The sequence below is a fragment of the Danio rerio genome, chromosome 18 (assembly GCF_049306965.1).
Source record: "Danio rerio strain Tuebingen ecotype United States chromosome 18, GRCz12tu, whole genome shotgun sequence".
Classification (NCBI taxonomy): Eukaryota; Metazoa; Chordata; class Actinopteri; order Cypriniformes; family Danionidae; genus Danio; species Danio rerio.
This window is the reverse complement of record NC_133193.1, coordinates 46,752,744-46,777,415: the sequence shown is the minus strand read 5'-3', so window position 1 is coordinate 46,777,415 and position 24,672 is coordinate 46,752,744. Positions and strand designations below refer to the sequence as shown.

Here is a 24,672-nt window from a genome sequence, read left to right as displayed (position 1 = left end):
ATCAACATTAGTTAATTTATATATTGATGGTCCAGGATCAACATTAGTGAATTCATAAAATTGATGGTCCAGGATCAACATTAGTGAATTTATATATTGATGGTCCAGGATCAACATTAGTGAATTCATAAAATTGATGGTCCAGGATCAACATTAATGAATTTATATATTGATGGTCCAGGATCAACATTGGTGAATTTATATATTGATGGTCCAGGACCAACATTAGTAAATTTCTAAAATTGATGGTCCAGGATCAACATTAGTGAATTTATATATTGATGGTCCAGGATCAACATTAGTGAATTTATAAAATTGATGGTCCAGGATCAACATTAGTGAATTCATAAAATTGATAGTCCAGGATCAACATTAGTTAATTTATATATTGATGGTCCAGGATCAACATTAGTGAATTTATATATTGATGGTCCAGGATCAAGATTAGTGAATTTATATATTGTTGGTCCAGGATCAACATTAGTTAATTTATATATTGTTGGTCCAGGATCAACATTAGTTAATTTATATATTGATGGTCCAGGATCAACATTAGTTAATTTATATATTGATGGTCCAGGATTAACATTAGTGAATTTATATATTGTTGATCCAGGATCAACATTAGTTAATTTATATATTGATGGTCCAGGATCAACATTAGTTAATTTATATATTGATGGTCCAGGATCAACATTAGTTAATTTATATATTGATGGTCCAGGATTAACATTAGTGAATTTATATATTGATGGTCCAGGATCAGCATTAGTAAATTTATAAAATTGATGGTCCAGGATCAACATTATTGAATTTATATATTGATGGTCCAGGATCAACATTAGTGAATTTATAAAATTGATGGTCCAGGATCAACATTAGTGAATTTATATATTGATGGTCCAGGATCAACATTAGTGAATTTATAAAATTGATGGTCCAGGATCAACATTAGTGAATTCATAAAATTGATGGTCCAGGATCAACATTAGTTAATTTATATATTGATGGTCCAGGATCAACATTAGTGAATTTATATATTGATGGTCCAGGATCAAGATTAGTGAATTTATATATTGTTGGTCCAGGATCAACATTAGTGAATTTATATATTGATGGTCCAGGATCAAGATTAGTGAATTTATATATTGTTGGTCCAGGATCAACATTAGTGAATTTATATATTGATGGTCCAGGATCAACATTAGTTAATTTATATATTGATGGTCCAGGATCAACATTAGTAAATTTATATATTGATGGTCCAGGATCAACATTAATGAATTTATATATTGATGGTCCAGGATCAACATTAGTAAATTTATATATTGATGGTCCAGGATCAACATTAATGAATTTATATATTGATGGTCCAGGATCAACATTAGTAAATTTATATATTGATGGTCCAGGATCAACATTAGTTAATTTATATATTGATGGTCCAGGATCAACATTAGTAAATTTATATATTGATGGTCCAGGATCAACATTAGTTAATTTATATATTGATGGTCCAGGATCAACATTAATGAATTTATATATTGATGGTCCAGGATCAGCATTAGTTAATTTATATATTGATGGTCCAGGATCAACATTAGTTAATTTATATATTGATGGTCCAGGATCAACATTAGTTAATTTATATATTGATGGTCCAGGATTAACATTAGTGAATTTATATATTGATGGTCCAGGATCAGCATTAGTAAATTTATAAAATTGATGGTCCAGGATCAACATTAGTGAATTTATATATTGATGGTCCAGGATCAACATTAGTGAATTTATAAAATTGATGGTCCAGGATCAACATTAGTGAATTTATATATTGATGGTCCAGGATCAACATTAGTGAATTTATAAAATTGATGGTCCAGGATCAACATTAGTGAATTCATAAAATTGATGGTCCAGGATCAACATTAGTGAATTTATAAAATTGATGGTCCAGGATCAACATTAGTTAATTTATATATTGATGGTCCAGGATCAAGATTAGTGAATTTATATATTGTTGGTCCAGGATCAACATTAGTGAATTTATATATTGATGGTCCAGGATCAAGATTAGTGAATTTATATATTGTTGGTCCAGGATCAACATTAGTTAATTTATATATTGATGGTCCAGGATCAACATTAGTGAATTTATATATTGATGGTCCAGGATCAACATTAGTGAATTTATATATTGATGGTCCAGGATCAAGATTAGTGAATTTATATATTGTTGGTCCAGGATCAACATTAGTAAATTTATATATTGATGGTCCAGGATCAACATTAGTTAATTTATATATTGATGGTCCAGGATCAACATTAGTTAATTTATATATTGATGGTCCAGGATCAACATTAGTGAATTTATATATTGATGGTCCAGGATCAGCATTAGTTAATTTATATATTGATGGTCCAGGATCAACATTAGTGAATTTATATATTGATGGTCCAGGATCAACATTAGTTAATTTATATATTGATGGTCCAGGATCAACATTAGTGAATTTATATATTGATGGTCCAGGATCAACATTAGTTAATTTATATATTGATGGTCCAGGATCAACATTAGTTAATTTATATATTGATGGTCCAGGATCAACATTAGTGAATTCATAAAATTGATGGTCCAGGATCAACATTAGTGAATTTATATATTGATGGTCCATGATCAAAATTAGTGAATTTATATATTGATGGTCCAGGATCAACATTGGTGAATTTATATATTGATGGTCCAGGATCAACATTAGTGAATTTTTAAAATTGATGGTCCAGGATCAAGATTAGTGAATTTATATATTGTTGGTCCAGGATCAAGATTAGTTAATTTATATATTGTTGGTCCAGGATCAACATTAGTTAATTTATATATTGATGGTCCAGGATCAACATTAGTTAATTTATATATTGATGGTCCAGGATCAACATTAGTGAATTTATATATTGATGGTCCAGGATCAAGATTAGTGAATTTATATATTGTTGGTCCAGGATCAAGATTAGTTAATTTATATATTGTTGGTCCAGGATCAACATTAGTTAATTTATATATTGATGGTCCAGGATCAAGATTAGTGAATTTATATATTGTTGGTCCAGGATCAACATTAGTTAATTTATATATTGATGGTCCAGGATCAACATTAGTAAATTTATATATTGATGGTCCAGGATCAACATTAGTTAATTTATATATTGATGGTCCAGGATCAACATTAGTTAATTTATATATTGATGGTCCAGGATTAACATTAGTGAATTTATATATTGATGGTCCAGGATCAGCATTAGTTAATTTATATATTGATGGTCTAGGATCAACATTAGTTAATTTATATCTTGATGGTCCAGGATCAACATTAGTGAATTTATATATTGATGGTCCAGGATCAACATTAGTTAATTTATATATTGTTGGTCCAGGATCAACATTAGTTAATTTATATATTGATGGTCCAGGATCAACATTAGTTAATTTATATATTGATGGTCCAGGATCAACATTAGTGAATGTATATATTGTTGGTCCAGGATCAACATTAGTGAATTTATATATTGATGGTCCAGGATCAAGATTAGTGAATTTATATATTGTTGGTCCAGGATCAACATTAGTGAATTTATATATTGATGGTCCAGGATCAACATTAGTAAATTTATATATTGATGGTCCAGGATCAACATTAGTTAATTTATATATTGATGGTCCAGGATCAACATTAGTGAATTTATATATTGATGGTCCAGGATCAGCATTAGTTAATTTATATATTGATGGTCCAGGATCAACATTAGTGAATTTATATATTGATGGTCCAGGATCAACATTAGTTAATTTATATATTGATGGTCCAGGATCAACATTAGTTAATTTATATATTGATGTTCCAGGATCAACATTAGTGAATTTATATATTGATGGTCCAGGATCAACATTAGTTAATTTATATATTGATGGTCCAGGATCAACATTAGTGAATTTATATATTGATGGTCCAGGATCAACATTAGTTAATTTATATATTGATGGTCCAGGATCAACATTAGTGAATTTATATATTGATGGTCCAGGATCAACATTAGTGAATTTATATATTGATGGTCCAGGATCAACATTAGTAAATTCATAAAATTGATGGTCCAGGATCAACATTAGTGAATTTATATATTGATGGTCCAGGATCAACATTAGTGAATGCATATATTGATGGTCCAGGATCAACATTAGTGAATTTATAAAATTGATGGTCCAGGATCAACATTAGTGAATTCATAAAATTGATGGTCCAGGATCAACATTAGTTAATTTATATATTGATGGTCCAGGATCAACATTAGTTAATTTATATATTGATGGTCCAGGATCAACATTAGTAAATTTATATATTGATGGTCCAGGATCAGCATTAGTTAATTTATATATTGATGGTCCAGGATCAACATTAGTTAATTTATATCTTGATGGTCCAGGATCAACATTAGTGAATTTATATATTGATGGTCCAGGATCAACATTAGTTAATTTATATATTGTTGGTCCAGGATCAACATTAGTTAATTTATATATTGATGGTCCAGGATCAACATTAGTTAATTTATATATTGATGGTCCAGGATCAACATTAGTGCATTTATATATTGATGGTCCAGGATCAACATTAGTGAATTCATAAAATTGATGGTCCAGGATCAACATTAGTAAATTTATAAAATTGTTGGTCTAGGATCAACATTAGTGAATTTATATATTGATGGTCCAGGATCAACATTAGTGAATTTATATATTGATTGTCCAGGATCAACATTATTGAATTAATATATTGATGGTCCAGGATCAACATTAGTGAATTTATGTATTGTTGGTCCAGGATCAACATTGGTAAATTTATATATTGATGGTCCAGGATCAACATTATTGAATTTATATATTGTTGGTCCAGGATCAACATTAGTGAATTTATATATTGTTGGTCCAGGATCAACATTAGTTAATGTATATATTGTTGGTCCAGGATCAACATTAGTGAATTTATATATTGATGGTCCAGGATCAACATTAGTGAATTCATAAAATTGATGGTCCAGGATCAACATTAGTGAATTTATATATTGATGGTCCAGGATCAACATTAGTGAATTTATATATTGATGGTCCAGGATCAACATTAGTTAATTTATATATTGATGGTCCAGGATCAACATTAGTGAATTTATATATTGATGGTCCAGGATCAACATTAGTGAATTCATATATTGATGGTCCAGGATCAAAATTAGTGAATTTATATATTGATGGTCCAGGATCAACATTAGTGAATTTATATATTGATGGTCCAGGATCAACATTAGTGAATTCATAAAATTGATGGTCCAGGATCAACATTAGTGAATTTATATATTGATGGTCCAGGATCAACATTAGTGAATTCATAAAATTGATGGTCCAGGATCAACATTAGTGAATTTATATATTGATGGTCCAGGATCAACATTGGTGAATTTATATATTGATGGTCCAGGATCAACATTAGTGAATTTTTAAAATTGATGGTCCAGGATCAACATTAGTGAATTTCTAAAATTGATGGTCCAGGATCAACATTAGTGAATGTATATATTGATGGTCCAGGACCAACATTAGTAAATTTCTAAAATTGATGGTCCAGGATCAACATTAGTGAATTTATATATTGATGGTCCAGGATCAACATTAGTGAATTCATAAAATTGATGGTCCAGGATCAACATTAGTTAATTTATATATTGATGGTCCAGGATCAACATTAGTGAATTTATATATTGATGGTCCAGGATCAACATTAGTGAATTTATATATTGTTGGTCCAGGATCAACATTAGTGAATTTATATATTGATTGTCCAGGATCAACATTAGTGAATTTATATATTGATGGTCCAGGATCAACATTAGTGAGTTTATATATTGATGGTCCAGGATCAACATTAGTGAATTTATATATTGATGGTCCAGGATCAACATTAGTGAATTTATATATTGATGGTCCAGGATCAACATTAGTGAATTTATATATTGATGGTCCAGGATCAACATTAGTGAATTTATATATTGTTGGTCCAGGATCAACATTAGTTAATGTATATATTGTTGGTCCAGGATCAACATTAGTGAATTTATATATTGTTGGTCCAGGATCAACATTAGTGAATTTATATATTGTTGGTCCAGGATCAACATTAGTTAATGTATATATTGATGGTCCAGGATCAACATTAGTGAATTCATAAAATTGATGGTCCAGGATCAACATTAGTTAATTTATATATTGATGGTCCAGGATTAACATTAGTGAATTTATATATTAATGGTCAAGGATCAACATTAGTGAATTTATATATTGTTGGTCCAGGATCAACATTAGTTAGTTTATATATTGATGGTCCAGGATCAACATTAGTGAATTTATATATTGATGGTCCAGGATCAACATTAGTGAATTCATGTATTGTTGGTCCAGGATCAACATTGGTAAATTTATATATTGATGGTCCAGGATCAACATTATTGAATTTATATATTGTTGGTCCAGGATCAACATTAGTGAATTTATATATTGTTGGTCCAGGATCAACATTAGTGAATTCATAAAATTGATGGTCCAGGATCAACATTAGTGAATTTATATATTGATGGTCCAGGATCAACATTAGTGAATTTATATATTGATGGTCCAGGATCAACATTAGTGAATTCATAAAATTGATGGTCCAGGATCAACATTAGTGAATTTATATATTGATGGTCCAGGATCAACATTAGTGAATTCATAAAATTGATGGTCCAGGATCAACATTAGTGAATTTATATATTGATGGTCCAGGATCAACATTAGTGAATTTATATATTGATGGTCCAGGATCAACATTAGTGAATTTATATATTGATGGTCCAGGATCAAAATTAGTGAATTCATAAAATTGATGGTCCAGGATCAACATTAGTTAATTTATATATTGATGGTCCAGGATCAACATTAGTTAATTTATATATTGATGGTCCAGGATCAACATTAGTGAATTTATATATTGATGGTCCAGGATCAACATTAGTGAATTTATATATTGATGGTCCAGGATCAACATTAGTTAATTTATATATTGATGGTCCAGGATCAACATTAGTGAATTTATATATTGATGGTCCAGGATCAAAATTAGTGAATTTATATATTGATGGTCCAGGATCAACATTAGTAAATTTATATATTGATGGTCCAGGATCAACATTAGTTAATTTATATATTGATGGTCCAGGATCAACATTAGTTAATTTATATATTGATGGTCCAGGATCAACATTAGTGAATTTATGTATTGTTGGTCCAGGATCAACATTGGTAAATTTATATATTGATGGTCCAGGATCAACATTATTGAATTTATATATTGTTGGTCCAGGATCAACATTAGTGAATTTATATATTGTTGGTCCAGGATCAACATTAGTGAATTCATAAAATTGATGGTCCAGGATCAACATTAGTTAATTTATATATTGATGGTCCAGGATCAACATTAGTGAATTCATAAAATTGATGGTCCAGGATCAACATTAGTGAATTTATATATTGATGGTCCAGGATCAACATTAGTGAATTTATATATTGATGGTCCAGGATCAACATTAGTGAATTTATATATTGATGGTCCAGGATCAAAATTAGTGAATTCATAAAATTGATGGTCCAGGATCAACATTAGTTAATTTATATATTGATGGTCCAGGATCAACATTAGTTAATTTATATATTGATGGTCCAGGATCAACATTAGTGAATTTATATATTGATGGTCCAGGATCAACATTAGTGAATTCATAAAATTGATGGTCCAGGATCAACATTAGTGAATTTATATATTGATGGTCCAGGATCAAAATTAGTGAATTTATATATTGATGGTCCAGGATCAACATTAGTGAATTTATATATTGATGGTCCAGGATCAACATTAGTTAATTTATATATTGATGGTCCAGGATCAACATTAGTGAATTTATATATTGATGGTCCAGGATCAACATTAGTGAATTCATAAAATTGATGGTCCAGGATCAACATTAGTGAATTCATAAAATTGATGGTCCAGGATCAACATTAGTGAATTTATATATTGATGGTCCAGGATCAAAATTAGTGAATTTATATATTGATGGTCCAGGATCAACATTAGTAAATTTATATATTGATGGTCCAGGATCAACATTAGTTAATTTATATATTGATGGTCCAGGATCAACATTAGTTAATTTATATATTGATGGTCCAGGATCAACATTAGTGAATTTATAAAATTGATGGTCCAGGATCAACATTAGTGAATTTATTAAATTGGTGGTCCAGGATCAACATTAGTGAATTTATAAAATTGATGGTCCAGGATCAACATTAGTGAATTCATAAAATTGATGGTCCAGGATCAACATTAGTTAATTTATATATTGATGGTCCAGGATCAACATTAGTGAATTTATATATTGTTGGTCCAGGATCAACATTAGTGAATTTATATATTGATGGTCCAGGATCAACATTAGTAAATTTATATATTGATGGTCCAGGATCAACATTAGTTAATTTATATATTGATGGTTCAGGATCAACATTAGTTAATTTATATATTGATGGTCCAGGATCAACATTAGTTAATTTATATATTGATGGTCCAGGATCAACATTAGTGAATGTATATATTGATGGTCCAGGATCAACATTAGTGAATGTATATATTGATGGTCCAGGATCAACATTAGTGAATTTATAAAATTGATGGTCCAGGATCAACATTAGTGAATTTATATATTGATGGTCCAGGATCAACATTAGTTAATTTATATATTGATGGTCCAGGATCAACATTAGTGAATTCATAAAATTGATGGTCCAGGATCAACATTAGTTAATATATATATTGATGGTCCAGGATCAACATTAGTTAATTTATATATTGATGGTCCAGGATCATCATTAGTGAATTCATAAAATTGATGGTCCAGGATGAACATTAGTGAATGTATATATTGATGGTCCAGGATCAACATTAGTGAATTTATAAAATTGATGGTCCAGGATCAACATTAGTTAATTTATATATTGATGGTCCAGGATCAACATTAGTGAATTCATAAAATTGATGGTCCAGGATCAACATTAGTGAATTTATATATTGATGGTCCAGGATCAACATTAGTTAATTTATATATTGATGGTCCAGGATCAACATTAGTGAATTTATATATTGATGGTCCAGGATCAACATTAGTTAATTTATATATTGATGGTCCAGGATCAACATTAGTGAATTCATAAAATTGATGGTCCAGGATCAACATTAGTGAATTTATATATTGATGGTCCAGGATCAACATTAGTTAATTTATATATTGATGGTCCAGGATCAACATTAGTGAATTCATAAAATTGATGGTCCAGGATCAACATTAGTGAATTTATATATTGATGGTCCAGGATCAACATTAGTGAATTCATAAAATTCATGGTCCAGGATCAACATTAGTGAATTTATATATTGATGGTCCATGATCAAAATTAGTGAATTTATATATTGATGGTCCAGGATCAACATTGGTGAATTTATATATTGATGGTCCAGGATCAACATTAGTGAATTTTTAAAATTGATGGTCCAGGATCAACATTAGTGAATTTATAAAATTGATGGTCCAGGATCAACATTAGTGAATTCATAAAATTGATGGTCCAGGATCAACATTAGTGAATTTATATATTGATGGTCCAGGATCAACATTAGTGAATTTATATATTGATGGTCCAGGATCAAGATTAGTGAATTTATATATTGTTGGTCCAGGATCAACATTAGTTAATTTATATATTGTTGGTCCAGGATCAACATTAGTTAATTTATATATTGATTGACCAGGATCAAGATTAGTGAATGTATATATTGTTGATCCAGGATCAACATTAGTTAATTTATATATTGATGGTCCAGGATCAACATTAGTTAATTTATATCTTGATGGTCCAGGATCAACATTAGTGAATTTATATATTGATGGTCCAGGATCAACATTAGTTAATTTATATATTGTTGGTCCAGGATCAACATTAGTTAATTTATATATTGATGGTCCAGGATCAACATTAGTTAATTTATATATTGATGGTCCAGGATCAACATTAGTGCATTTATATATTGATGGTCCAGGATCAACATTAGTGAATTCATAAAATTGATGGTCCAGGATCAACATTAGTAAATTTATAAAATTGTTGGTCTAGGATCAACATTAGTGAATTTATATATTGATGGTCCAGGATCAACATTAGTGAATTTATATATTGTTGGTCCAGGATCAACATTAGTGAATTTATATATTGATTGTCCAGGATCAACATTAGTGAATTTATATATTGATGGTCCAGGATCAACAATAGTGAGTTTATATATTGATGGTCCAGGATCAACATTAGTGAATTTATGTATTGTTGGTCCAGGATCAACATTAGTGATTTTATATATTGTTGGTCCAGGATCAACATTAGTGAATTTATATATTGATGGTCCAGGATCAACATTAGTGAATTTATATATTGATGGTCCAGGATCAACATTAGTGAATTTATATATTGATGGTCCAGGATCAAAATTAGTGAATTTATATATTGATGGTCCAGGATCAACATTAGTGAATTTATATATTGATGGTCCAGGATCAACATTAGTTAATTTATATATTGATGGTCCAGGATCAACATTAGTGAATTCATAAAATTGATGGTCCAGGATCAACATTAGTGAATTTATATATTGATGGTCCAGGATCAACATTAGTGAATTTATATATTGATGGTCCAGGATCAAAATTAGTGAATTTATATATTGATGGTCCAGGATCAACATTAGTGAATTTATATATTGATGGTCCAGGATCAACATTAGTTAATTTATATATTGATGGTCCAGGATCAACATTAGTGAATTCATAAAATTGATGGTCCAGGATCAACATTAGTGAATTTTTATATTGATGGTCCAGGATCAACATTAGTGAATTCATAAAATTGATGGTCCAGGATCAACATTAGTGAATTTATATATTGATGGTCCAGGATCAACATTGGTGAATTTATATATTGATGGTCCAGGATCAACATTAGTGAATTTTTAAAATTGATGGTCCAGGATCAACATTAGTGAATGTATATATTGATGGTCCAGGATCAACATTAGTGAATTTATATATTGATGGTCCAGGATCAACATTAGTTAATTTATATATTGTTGGTCCAGGATCAACATTAGTTAATTTATATATTGATGGTCCAGGATCAACATTAGTTAATTTATATATTGATGGTCCAGGATTAACATTAGTGAATTTATATATTGATGGTCCAGGATCAGCATTAGTTAATTTATATATTGGTGGTCCAGGATCAACATTAGTTAATTTATATATTGATGGTCCAGGATCAACATTAGTGAATTTATATATTGATGGTCCAGGATCAACATTAGTTAATTTATATATTGTTGGTCCAGGATCAACATTAGTGAATTTATATATTGATGGTCCAGGATCAACATTAGTTAATTTATATATTGATGGTCCAGGATCAACATTAGTGAATTCATAAAATTGATGGTCCAGGATCAACATTAGTTAATTTATATATTGATGGTCCAGGATCAACATTAGTGAATTTATATATTGATGGTCCAGGATCAACATTAGTTAATTTATATATTGATGGTCCAGGATCAACATTAGTGAATTTATATATTGATGGTCCAGGATCAACATTAGTGAATTCATAAAATTGATGGTCCAGGATCAACATTAGTAAATTTATAAAATTGTTGGTCTAGGATCAACATTAGTGAATTTATATATTGATGGTCCAGGATCAACATTAGTGAATTTATATATTGATTGTCCAGGATCAACATTAGTGAATTTATATATTGATGGTCCAGGATCAACATTAGTGAGTTTATATATTGATGGTCCAGGATCAACATTAGTGAATTTATATATTGATGGTCCAGGATCAACATTAGTGAATTTATATATTGATGGTCCAGGATCAACATTAGTGAATTTATATATTGATGGTCCAGGATCAACATTAGTGAATTTATGTATTGTTGGTCCAGGATCAACATTGGTAAATTTATATATTGATGGTCCAGGATCAACATTATTGAATTTATATATTGTTGGTCCAGGATCAACATTAGTGAATTTATATATTGTTGGTCCAGGATCAACATTAGTGAATTTATATATTGATGGTCCAGGATCAACATTAGTGAATTCATAAAATTGATGGTCCAGGATCAACATTAGTGAATTTATATATTGATGGTCCAGGATCAACATTAGTGAATTCATAAAATTCATGGTCCAGGATCAACATTAGTGAATTTATATATTGATGGTCCATGATCAAAATTAGTGAATTTATATATTGATGGTCCAGGATCAACATTGGTGAATTTATATATTGATGGTCCAGGATCAACATTAGTGAATTTTTAAAATTGATGGTCCAGGATCAACATTAGTGAATTTATAAAAATGATGGTCCAGGATCAACATTAGTGAATTCATAAAATTGATGGTCCAGGATCAACATTAGTTAATTTATATATTGATGGTCCAGGATCAACATTAGTGAATTTATATATTGATGGTCCAGGATCAAGATTAGTGAATTTATATATTGTTGGTCCAGGATCAACATTAGTTAATTTATATATTGTTGGTCCAGGATCAACATTAGTTAATTTATATATTGATTGACCAGGATCAAGATTAGTGAATGTATATATTGTTGATCCAGGATCAACATTAGTTAATTTATATATTGATGGTCCAGGATCAACATTAGTTAATTTATATCTTGATGGTCCAGGATCAACATTAGTGAATTTATATATTGATGGTCCAGGATCAACATTAGTTAATTTATATATTGTTGGTCCAGGATCAACATTAGTTAATTTATATATTGATGGTCCAGGATCAACATTAGTTAATTTATATATTGATGGTCGAGGATCAACATTAGTGCATTTATATATTGATGGTCCAGGATCAACATTAGTGAATTCATAAAATTGATGGTCCAGGATCAACATTAGTAAATTTATAAAATTGTTGGTCTAGGATCAACATTAGTGAATTTATATATTGATGGTCCAGGATCAACATTAGTGAATTTATATATTGTTGGTCCAGGATCAACATTAGTGAATTTATATATTGATTGTCCAGGATCAACATTAGTGAATTTATATATTGATGGTCCAGGATCAACAATAGTGAGTTTATATATTGATGGTCCAGGATCAACATTAGTGAATTTATGTATTGTTGGTCCAGGATCAACATTAGTGATTTTATATATTGTTGGTCCAGGATCAACATTAGTGAATTTATATATTGATGGTCCAGGATCAACATTAGTGAATTTATATATTGATGGTCCAGGATCAACATTAGTGAATTTATATATTGATGGTCCAGGATCAAAATTAGTGAATTTATATATTGATGGTCCAGGATCAACATTAGTGAATTTATATATTGATGGTCCAGGATCAACATTAGTTAATTTATATATTGATGGTCCAGGATCAACATTAGTGAATTCATAAAATTGATGGTCCAGGATCAACATTAGTGAATTTATATATTGATGGTCCAGGATCAACATTAGTGAATTTATATATTGATGGTCCAGGATCAAAATTAGTGAATTTATATATTGATGGTCCAGGATCAACATTAGTGAATTTATATATTGATGGTCCAGGATCAACATTAGTTAATTTATATATTGATGGTCCAGGATCAACATTAGTGAATTCATAAAATTGATGGTCCAGGATCAACATTAGTGAATTTATATATTGATGGTCCAGGATCAACATTAGTGAATTCATAAAATTGATGGTCCAGGATCAACATTAGTGAATTTATATATTGATGGTCCAGGATCAACATTGGTGAATTTATATATTGATGGTCCAGGATCAACATTAGTGAATTTTTAAAATTGATGGTCCAGGATCAACATTAGTGAATGTATATATTGATGGTCCAGGATCAACATTAGTGAATTTATATATTGATGGTCCAGGATCAACATTAGTTAATTTATATATTGTTGGTCCAGGATCAACATTAGTTAATTTATATATTGATGGTCCAGGATCAACATTAGTTAATTTATATATTGATGGTCCAGGATTAACATTAGTGAATTTATATATTGATGGTCCAGGATCAGCATTAGTTAATTTATATATTGGTGGTCCAGGATCAACATTAGTTAATTTATATATTGATGGTCCAGGATCAACATTAGTTAATTTATATATTGTTGGTCCAGGATCAACATTAGTGAATTTATATATTGATGGTCCAGGATCAACATTAGTTAATTTATATATTGATGGTCCAGGATCAACATTAGTGAATTCATAAAATTGATGGTCCAGGATCAACATTAGTTAATTTATATATTGATGGTCCAGGATCAACATTAGTGAATTTATATATTGATGGTCCAGGATCAACATTAGTGAATTCATAAAATTGATGGTCCAGGATCAACATTAGTAAATTTATAAAATTGTTGGTCTAGGATCAACATTAGTGAATTTATATATTGATGGTCCAGGATCAACATTAGTGAATTTATATATTGATTGTCCAGGATCAACATTAGTGAATTTATATATTGATGGTCCAGGATCAACATTAGTGAGTTTATATATTGATGGTCCAGGATCAACATTAGTGAATTTATATATTGATGGTCCAGGATCAACATTAGTGAATTTATATATTGATGGTCCAGGATCAACATTAGTGAATTTATATATTGATGGTCCAGGATCAACATTAGTGAATTTATGTATTGTTGGTCCAGGATCAACATTGGTAAATTTATATATTGATGGTCCAGGATCAACATTATTGAATTTATATATTGTTGGTCCAGGATCAACATTAGTGAATTTATATATTGTTGGTCCAGGATCAACATTAGTGAATTCATAAAATTGATGGTCCAGGATCAACATTAGTGAATTCATAAAATTGTTGGTCCAGGATCAACATTAGTTAATTTATATATTGATGGTCCAGGATTAACATTAGTGAATTTATATATTGATGGTCCAGGATCAACATTATTGAATTTATATATTGATGGTCCAGGATCAACATTAGTGAATTTATATATTAATGGTCAAGGATCAACATTAGTGAATTTATATATTGTTGGTCCAGGATCAACATTAGTTAGTTTATATATTGATGGTCCAGGATCAACATTAGTGAATTTATATATTGATGGTCCAGGATCAACATTAGTGAATTTATGTATTGTTGGTCCAGGATCAACATTAGTGAATTTATATATTGTTGGTCCAGGATCAACATTAGTGAATTTATATATTGATGGTCCAGGATCAACATTAGTGAATTTATATATTGATGGTCCAGGATCAACATTAGTGAATTTATATATTGATGGTCCAGGATCAACATTAGTGAATTCATAAAATTGATGGTCCAGGACCAACATTAGTAAATTTATAAAATTGATGGTCCAGGATCAACATTAGTGAATTTATAAAATTGGTGGTCCAGGATCAACATTAGTGAATTTATAAAATTGATGGTCCAGGATCAACATTAGTGAATTTATATATTGATGGTCCAGGATCAACATTAGTGAATTTATATATTGATGGTCCAGGATCAACATTAGTTAATTTATATATTGATGGTCCAGGATCAACATTAGTGAATTTATATATTGATGGTCCAGGATCAACATTAGTTAATTTATATATTGATGGTCCAGGATCAACATTAGTGAATTTATATATTGTTGGTCCAGGATCAACATTAGTTAATTTATATATTGATGGTCCAGGATCAACATTAGTTAATTTATATATTGATGGTCCAGGATCAACATTAGTGAATTTATATATTGATGGTCCAGGATCAACATTAGTTAATGTATATATTGTTGGTCCAGGATCAACATTAGTTAATTTATATATTGATGGTCCAGGATCAACATTAGTGAATTCATAAAATTGATGGTCCAGGATCAACATTAGTTATATTATATATTGATGGTCCAGGATCAACATTAGTGAATGTATATATTGATGGTCCAGGACCAACATTAGTAAATTTATAAAATTGATGGTCCAGGATCAACATTAGTGAATTTATAAAATTGGTGGTCCAGGATCAACATTAGTGAATTCATAAAATTGATGGTCCAGGATCAACATTAGTTAATTTATATATTGATGGTCCAGGATCAACATTAGTGAATTTATATATTGATGGTCCAGGATCAACATTAGTTAATTTATATATTGATGGTCCAGGATCAACATTAGTTAATTTATATATTGATGGTCCAGGATCAACATTAGTGAATTTATATATTGTTGGTCCAGGATCAACATTAGTTAATTTATATATTGATGGTCCAGGATCAACATTAGTTAATTTATATATTGATGGTCCAGGATCAACATTAGTGAATTTATAAAATTGATGGTCCAGGATCAACATTAGTTAATTTATATATTGATGGTCCAGGATCAACATTAGTGAATTCATAAAATTGATGGTCCAGGATCAACATTAGTTAATATATATATTGATGGTCCAGGATCAACATTAGTTAATTTATATATTGATGGTCCAGGATCATCATTAGTGAATTCATAAAATTGATGGTCCAGGATCAACATTAGTTAATTTATATATTGATGGTCCAGGATCAACATTAGTGAATTTATATATTGATGGTCCAGGATCAACATTAGTAAATTTATTGATGGTCCAGAATCAACATTAGTTAATTTATATATTGTTGGTCCAGGATCAACATTAGTGAATTTATAAAATTGTTGGTCCAGGATCAACATTAGTGAATGTATATATTGTTGGTCCAGGATCAACATTAGTGAATTTATAAAATTGTTGGTCCAGGATCAACATTGGTGAATTTATATATTGATGGTCCAGGATCAACATTAGTGAATTTATATATTGATGGTGTTGCATGTACTGTACCTATAGGCAATACATAATCTGAGTAAAAGACTTACTTTAGAGTCAATGTTACTCTTGATTTACACTGGTGAGTGAACAGCAGAAGGTCCCTGCTTTGAGTCTCGGCTGGCCTGTCTGTGGAGTTTGCATCTTCTTTCCATGTCCATGTGGGTTTCCTCCAGGTGCTCTGGGATCCTCCACAGTCCAAAGATGTGGTATGAGTGAATTGGATGAATTAAATTGAGAGAGAATTCAAAAAGGAAAGTGAGTGAGAAAATACAACAACATACCTAAAACTAACTCCCAAGCAACCCCCACCAACATGGCAGCATCATGCCAGACTGAGACTTGCTTTAGAAATGAAGTTACAGTCTTAAATGTGTTTAGTGCCACAATTGGAGCAGAGAGTACCCACTTGACACACTTACACTAATAGTAACCATTAGAAAAGTAATTTTATGGCACTCCAGAGGTCAGTAAGTCAATGAGTGCAGTGGGCTCTCGGAGATCATACCAGTGTATCAATATTCGTGTAATTAAATTGATAGTCAAAGCCTGACGGTCTGTGTTATGTTTCCATTTTTCATTCACCAGTTGTCTGCGGCGGCTCACGTTTAGAGCCAGCCCATTGTGATAAGTCACACATTATGAGCATCTTCAGCACAAGGAAAACCTAATCAGAGCGTTGAGAGAAGGCGGATCTGTCTGTGAGGGAGGGAAAGAGCTTAGGAGGGGGGCAGTTTTTCTTTGTGGGAACATTATTAGAGTAACCAATCCCTGAAATGTGGGGAGAATAAGAATTGAGCTGCCTGAGAGACACCATTATGCTTTAATGTGGAGAGTTCAAACCATGTCTGATCATATCGCTGTGTATTTCATTGCCAAATGGATCCTTTTATCAAAGATGGCCGCATGCTGTTCTCACACACTGAAGCCCTTGAAGTCAGACATTTTGGGGTATTTAATGTTGAAAATTATAGATTACAAGAAACATAATAGCCAAACTAGAAAAACAATTCTCCATCATGTCTAGTACTTGTTATTTCATAGTCCTGTCAAATAACTGTGCAGCAGCACTGACAGATGCTGAAAGCATAACACAGTGGTAATACTGGAGCCCCTTTTAAAATGTGTATATATAATATATGAAGAGTTCAGATGCAAAACCTTCTAAATCCATCAGACCTCTTTTCTTGTAAATGAGCATTTTCTATCAGGCTTGCATTTAATATGTAATGATAAGATTATTAGCTAGTAAATACAATACCTTTTTTTTCTTTCAAATGTCACTTTAGACAATTCTTTGGTTTTTAATAAGGTAAATTTTATTTTGCGTCAAACCAGCTAAATCCACTTGTGCTAATATTGTACCCAATATTGTGCCACCTACACAAGACAGTGTATTAGCTGAAATATCACTAAAGATGCAATTAGAAATTATTTTACCAAACGTAAAACACATCACACAAACCACCTAAAATTTAAAATATATAAATCTGTCAAGTGGTGGTTCATTCCACTGTGATAAAAGAAAGGAAAATGAATGAATGAAATCTGTAAAGTAGGTGCAATAATCAATAACATTAATACTGACAATAGTTAAATCTTAACAGTCTGTTGTCATTTCATATATTTGGGATTTAAATTGAATGTAAGTAGAACAATGTAAACATTGCAAACACTGTAAACTAAGCTTGGTAGATTCAAATAATGTAGTGTAAAAACATTATGAAACATCAATATCTGTGCATTGTCCATTAATATAAAAAGCTTATCAGACGTGTAGTTTTATACATTATATTTATCTTTTGTAAACTAGCTTAAATTAGCAAGTAAAACACAAGGTAGGCCTACTGGGCAAAAAGGGGATGCCTCTCAGACAATTTTAGTCACCATACTTAAGGTCTTGGTCCCTTGTTTATCCTCATAGCATCCACATGGGATAAAAGAACGGCATCATGACTTCATCTTTCGTGAAATAAGAGTTGCCGTTTATTGTATAGTAAATCAAACTCATTCAAAGTAGCGTCAATGCGCAAAAAAAAGCGTTATAAATGCATGCTACACTTCCGACTGTACTGTGTGTTTCCTTTATTTTATAATGCAGCGAGTTTTGAGGTAAGGGATCCAGTTCATCAAACTCCAGCGAAATAACACAGTCTCATAAAAGCCGGAGCATCAGCGCCCTGCTACACTGAAAACATATGATTTGATTCACGCTTCTGATTGGTTCTCAGGATATAGCGGCTTTTGCTGTCAAAGGCAAGTGGCTTATAGAGGCTTTTGCCAACGAACTGTCTGAATGCGCTGACACGGATTTAAATGATCAGAAGCAAATCTATTTGTTGGTGGTGTACAACGTGCCTAAAGCATTCACTTAATGTCATTAGCTCATTTCTGGCAGAAGTGGCATTTACTTCATATTCGCATCCAATATCTAACTCTTCATGGGGTGCATGCATAAAATGTTCCTGAATGAAAGTGAAAGTGCCAAACTGCAGTTAAAATTGACTAATCAAAAAGAAACCCAAATTTCATGAAACTCCAGAGGAAATGTGGACAACGTTATTTGAATTACAAGCTATTTGTGTAAAACAGGATCATGAGAAGTATGATTAAAAAGTAGACCTTTCAAAAGTTCTCGAGTAGCGAGTATTACGCTGTACATAAGCTGATACATTTACCTGTAGTTTGTGCATGTGTGTAAACGTAACATTCTGTAGTGCATCTAGTTATTGCCCAGCAGGTAGACAACATCATAAGATGTTAATATTAGGTTAGATTTAGGTTGTGCTGTCAGGTGACCAAAATTCAAGTCTAGCCAGCATCTAAGGACGTTATTTTGATGTCCAATAATGACGTCAAATGACGTTGATATTTGGTCGATTTTGGGTTCAAAATCAAACATCTTAAACCAATGTCATATTGATGTCAAATACTGACATTCAGTCGTCAGGTATGACAACCAAAATCATAGTGGTAACGTCCACACGTCAACCTGTAACATCATTCCAAAAAAAAAAAAATGCAACATCCATGATGTTAGGGTACAACATCAATCAGACATCATGTTGAAATCTCGTGGCTGCTGGGTGTTCAAGTCCATTTCGGTCATCATGCAGTAAACATCTGTCATCTTCTCATCAGTAACATGCATCTCAACCAGGGGTGTCAAACTCAATTCCTGGAGGGCCGAAGCCCTGCACAGTTTTGTTCCAACCCTGCTCCAACACACTTACCTGTAGGTTTCAAACAAGCCTGAAGGACTCAATTAGTTTGATGAGGTGTGTTTAATTAGGGTTGGAACTAAACTGTGTAGAGCTGCGGCCCTTTTGGAACTGAGTTTGACACCTGTAGTCTCTAGGTCAATGCGCGTAATGATTTTGGACATCTTCTTGGACACTTTTAATGCTTCCAAGCAGTTTGCTGCAATTATAAAGTGCCCATGCGATGATGCGATTTACTTTCTATGTGCGATTTGATTGGACAGGAATCAAAAGATAACTAAGCCAATCCCCATGGGTAAGAAAAAATGAAGTAGTGACTGCAGCTTAAAGCAAAGTAGTGGAGTAAAAGTACAGATACAGCACTAAAAATCTACTCAAGGGAAAGTAATAGTACACGTTTTTAAAACCACTTAGTAAATTACAACTTCTGGAAAAAACTACTCAGTTACAGTAATTTAAGTATTTGTAATTAATTACTTTACACCACTGGTTGTATGTCATTCCAGTTCATGGAAAATGCCTGACATATACAGGCAGTTATACATGTAGAAATGATCCCACATGGAGGTCATTACATACAGTGTGCTGGCTCAAGTGCTACAGGAAGTACATCATTCAAAAAGAGAGAGGATGTGCGTTTGTGTGTGTGTGTGTGTCAGACACTTATCAGGAAAACCAATCGCTACATTCTTCCACAGGCTAATCTGATCAATAGTTCTCTCTTTTAGCATGAATACATGAGAGCTGCTGAATACACTGAGTTTACTAATAGAGTCCTGTTCAAACTTACCTGTACATGGCCATTCTTTTGAGCACTAGTTTGCTTTAAGTGCTTTGACCTCCGATGTGTCTGAATAAAGCCCACTGGTGCTAAAAGATCAGGCAGAGCCTCATCGATTGACCGTGGCCTGCGAACCATTTCGTATTCATTACAATAGAAGAATTAGAGAAGAGATAATGGATGAAAAAGTAGATTCTGAAAACCAATTTTAATCTAAACACGCGCACTAAATAAAACCGCATTGATCGGGAAAATAATTTGAGTCCTTCAGATCGGTTTTCATCTGCATCTGCTCACCCGAGGACCATTGTTCTAAAGTTTGTTGTCACATTCATCATGGGTTTGTTCAGTTTTAAAAATATCAATATGTTTGTGTTGTGGCCATTGACATGCATGGTGTCTGTTTTCGACCTGCTTTCTCGTTTTGAGGCTTTTAGGCTGAGTCTGAATTGGAAACATTGATATTCCAAAGGCCACTTTGTCTCGGCTGTTGCTTTATGCTGGATGAGCAAAACACCAGGGCTGAGCACCAGTATGAGTTGAACTGCAACTTCTGAACTTCAGTTAAATGTTAAGGTAGATAAAAAAGATGCAGATTTATGTATTATTATAGGTGCACTGCATGGTACAGTGCGGTCTGGCACATTTTTAAAGGCATTTTTTTTTTACCTGGTACTTTTTAGTACCACCTCGGGTGCATTGGACCATTACCGAAACATTAAGAAAACACTGCTAAAATTGGTCCAAGAGAATCATCACTTTCAGAGTCATAAGCTATCAAACCTGCTAGATTGGAATAGTGAGTAGCAACTATACACGGCTTGTACTGTATCTGGTTAACTCATTATATTCACATGTTGCGTTTAAAACCAAATTGAAAATGCAGCACGTGCTTTTTTTCCTTAAATTTACATGCGTTCGTGAGCTCACGATTTTCTGCCATTACTATGGCCACCATCAGCTGTTTACATGCGGCGTTCAAGTTTCAAAATAGTTCAGGTTTGCCGCTGTGTGGATTAACACTGAATGTGTTTCATTGGTATTACTTTTAGTTAAGAACAGAGCAAGATGATGGTGCATTGGGTTCACAAATATACTCTGCATGCACTCTGGCTACTTCAACAATGTTGATTAGCCGTGGTGGACATTTTTCTCTGTCTTGCGCTGAATGCAGTCGATCAATCGCAACAGACTGTGTTATCGAGCCAATCAGCGCAGATTAGCGTCACGGTAAGAAGGGGTCTGGGAACAAATGAGTGGCTGAACAAATCATATGGGAATCATTGGGATTATTAGGTAAAATAAATGCATATTATAAGACAATGAGTGTTTTTATACCTTGCATGCATATCAGTCTTGTTGGAGACCCCCAAAACCAAAATATGACCTTTTTAATGGATAATAGGGGCTCTTTAAATTTGATTTTGTGAAAATAAATGATGCACTTTGCACAAGCCCTTCTTGTGATTTTCCTTCCCCTTCTATTTGCAGTTTCCCTGTGCTTCCTCTCCCACAAACTATTTTCCATTGCCAACACAGTTTATCACATAAGTGATTGGTCATTGTTTAGCGCCAGAGTTGCTCATTGTTCTGGGATGATGATTTTCTCCATCATCAGAATAAACACTATTCTCGAGGAAAATGGCCACCTGTTTACTTACACCGCTCTATGTTTTATGCATGTAGAAAAAGCACCATGAAGGTTACCACATGCTGAAATGCCACATTTAACAACAGTCTTTTACAAGTTAAATCATAAAAGTTTTGCTGTCTAACAAAAGCCCTCAACTAAGTAAGACTTGATGCCTCTAATGACCCACATTTGTAGACTCAGCAGGACTAACAGCTCTGAAACTCAGCCTTTTGACACTTTTTCAACAATTCAAGCTACAAGTATAGCTCATTTGTCCCCGTCTTCGGGTTCAGCATTGATGCTCAGTGATTAGTATGTCTTTGTTTTGTTTTTATAGCACTCGTGTTTTACGGTGTCATGAAAGGATTTATGTTGTTTCTTGTTGTTTTATAAGGTGCACTTCACTAGCTGATAAAACGAGATTATTGATGAGTTGGATTGAGTTGAGCAATCCTGCAGGTTCCCATTCAGAGGGATGTGAGTGTGATTTATAGCCGTCTTTATCCGTTTATAGGTTTGTGGATGAGGGCGACTGTGTCCTGATGCTGGAGGTGCCTCAAAGTGTGCAAATGACAAACTGAGTCACTTCTTAACTTCACATAGTCTGCTGTGATTAAAAATGCCACATTATCTGGAGCTTTGCAATTCATCGAAACTGGCTTGTAATGATTCTGAAAAAACATTGCAGAAACGTCCACACATGATTACTGATTACTCATTTGTTATGAAGAAATAACTGAACATAGAGTTAAGAATGAAATGCCATGTGAAAGTGAAAACATAAATGGAACCGAATGGCTCTTAAAGCGACAGTACACTCTATTTCTGCTCTCGATTGTTTTTATCTTTAAGGGTTGTATGTAAGTTTTTGACTCTTCTAAAGCATAAAAATAGCATAATATGTTTGCAGATATTTAAGAAACATGCGCAGTGAACATTCTTGTTTATCTGAAAAACAATGCTGAAGTCAGATGTTCTGCTTTGATCGTGCGCTGTCTTTGTTCTGATCTCTATAACCCGCCCAATGCCAGTTTAGCTAATTATATTTTAACACCTCGGGTTGCCTTGGTGGAAAACAGTGTATTTCATTCATTTAGTCATGAAGGCTCCCAAAGTATGCGTCCTCGACAGAAATGCAACCTCCGATGGACAGTAGCAGACTCCGAAATGAGATGCAGATTCAGAGTTCCACATGAGGTTATTAATTAGCAAATAATATAAATATTATGAACTTAAACATTAGGTGAGCAGGTTACATTGCAAATCTCATCACGTATAATGTTGTTAGGACATGGGGTTGCAATGATTTGGCTGTTTGCACCAGACGAAACATGTCAGAAATTTAAAAACATTCAGAAGCACTGAATAATGCACTCACTGCACTCCAGCGAAGTGGTAAGATGTATAATCTAATCAATATATATTAAACCTCTTTAACATTATTAAATGTACATGCTAAATCACTGATATGTGTTGGCTTGACAAAGCCATTTGACTATCTTGTTCATAAACAATGGTGTCAGGACTTTTCATCTTGATGACACTGACACTTTCATTGACATCAATACTTGCTTTTGAGGAATGAGCTCTCCATTTTGAGCAAGTGACACGCTTTTGCATTTGTTATCAACAAGGTTTTGGACTAATTGTTTTTCAGAATTGCATTAAGCGTTGTGCAAATGTAAATAGTGTTGTGAGAAATGCACCAAAGCCTCTGAGAAAAACTGTAAAAGATGGTTTTGTCCATACAGTATATTAGGTTTAAATAAAGATATATAAATTAAGACAAATGATAATGTGATATTGTAAATATAGATACACTGGTTATTTGGAAACGTGACATAAACAGCAGAATACACCTGTAGTGGACTTTAAAAAGTGCACTTTTA

The 24,672-nt window shown here is 32.3% G+C and overlaps 1 long non-coding RNA gene across 4 annotated transcripts in view; it reads right to left on the bottom strand.

The window, feature by feature from the left end:
* The window catches only part of LOC137488332 (uncharacterized), a 248,871-nt gene that overhangs the window by 28,310 nt on the left and 195,889 nt on the right, over positions 1 to 24,672 (bottom strand). For 3 of the 4 annotated variants that reach the window (XR_012393828.1, XR_012393829.1, XR_012393827.1), the window contains one exon: positions 17,199 to 17,337. This is a non-coding gene — a long non-coding RNA (uncharacterized lncRNA). Of the gene's footprint in view, positions 1 to 17,198; positions 17,338 to 21,159; positions 21,278 to 24,672 lie in introns of all 4 variants that reach the window. The other variant, XR_012393830.1, reaches the window with a different exon arrangement.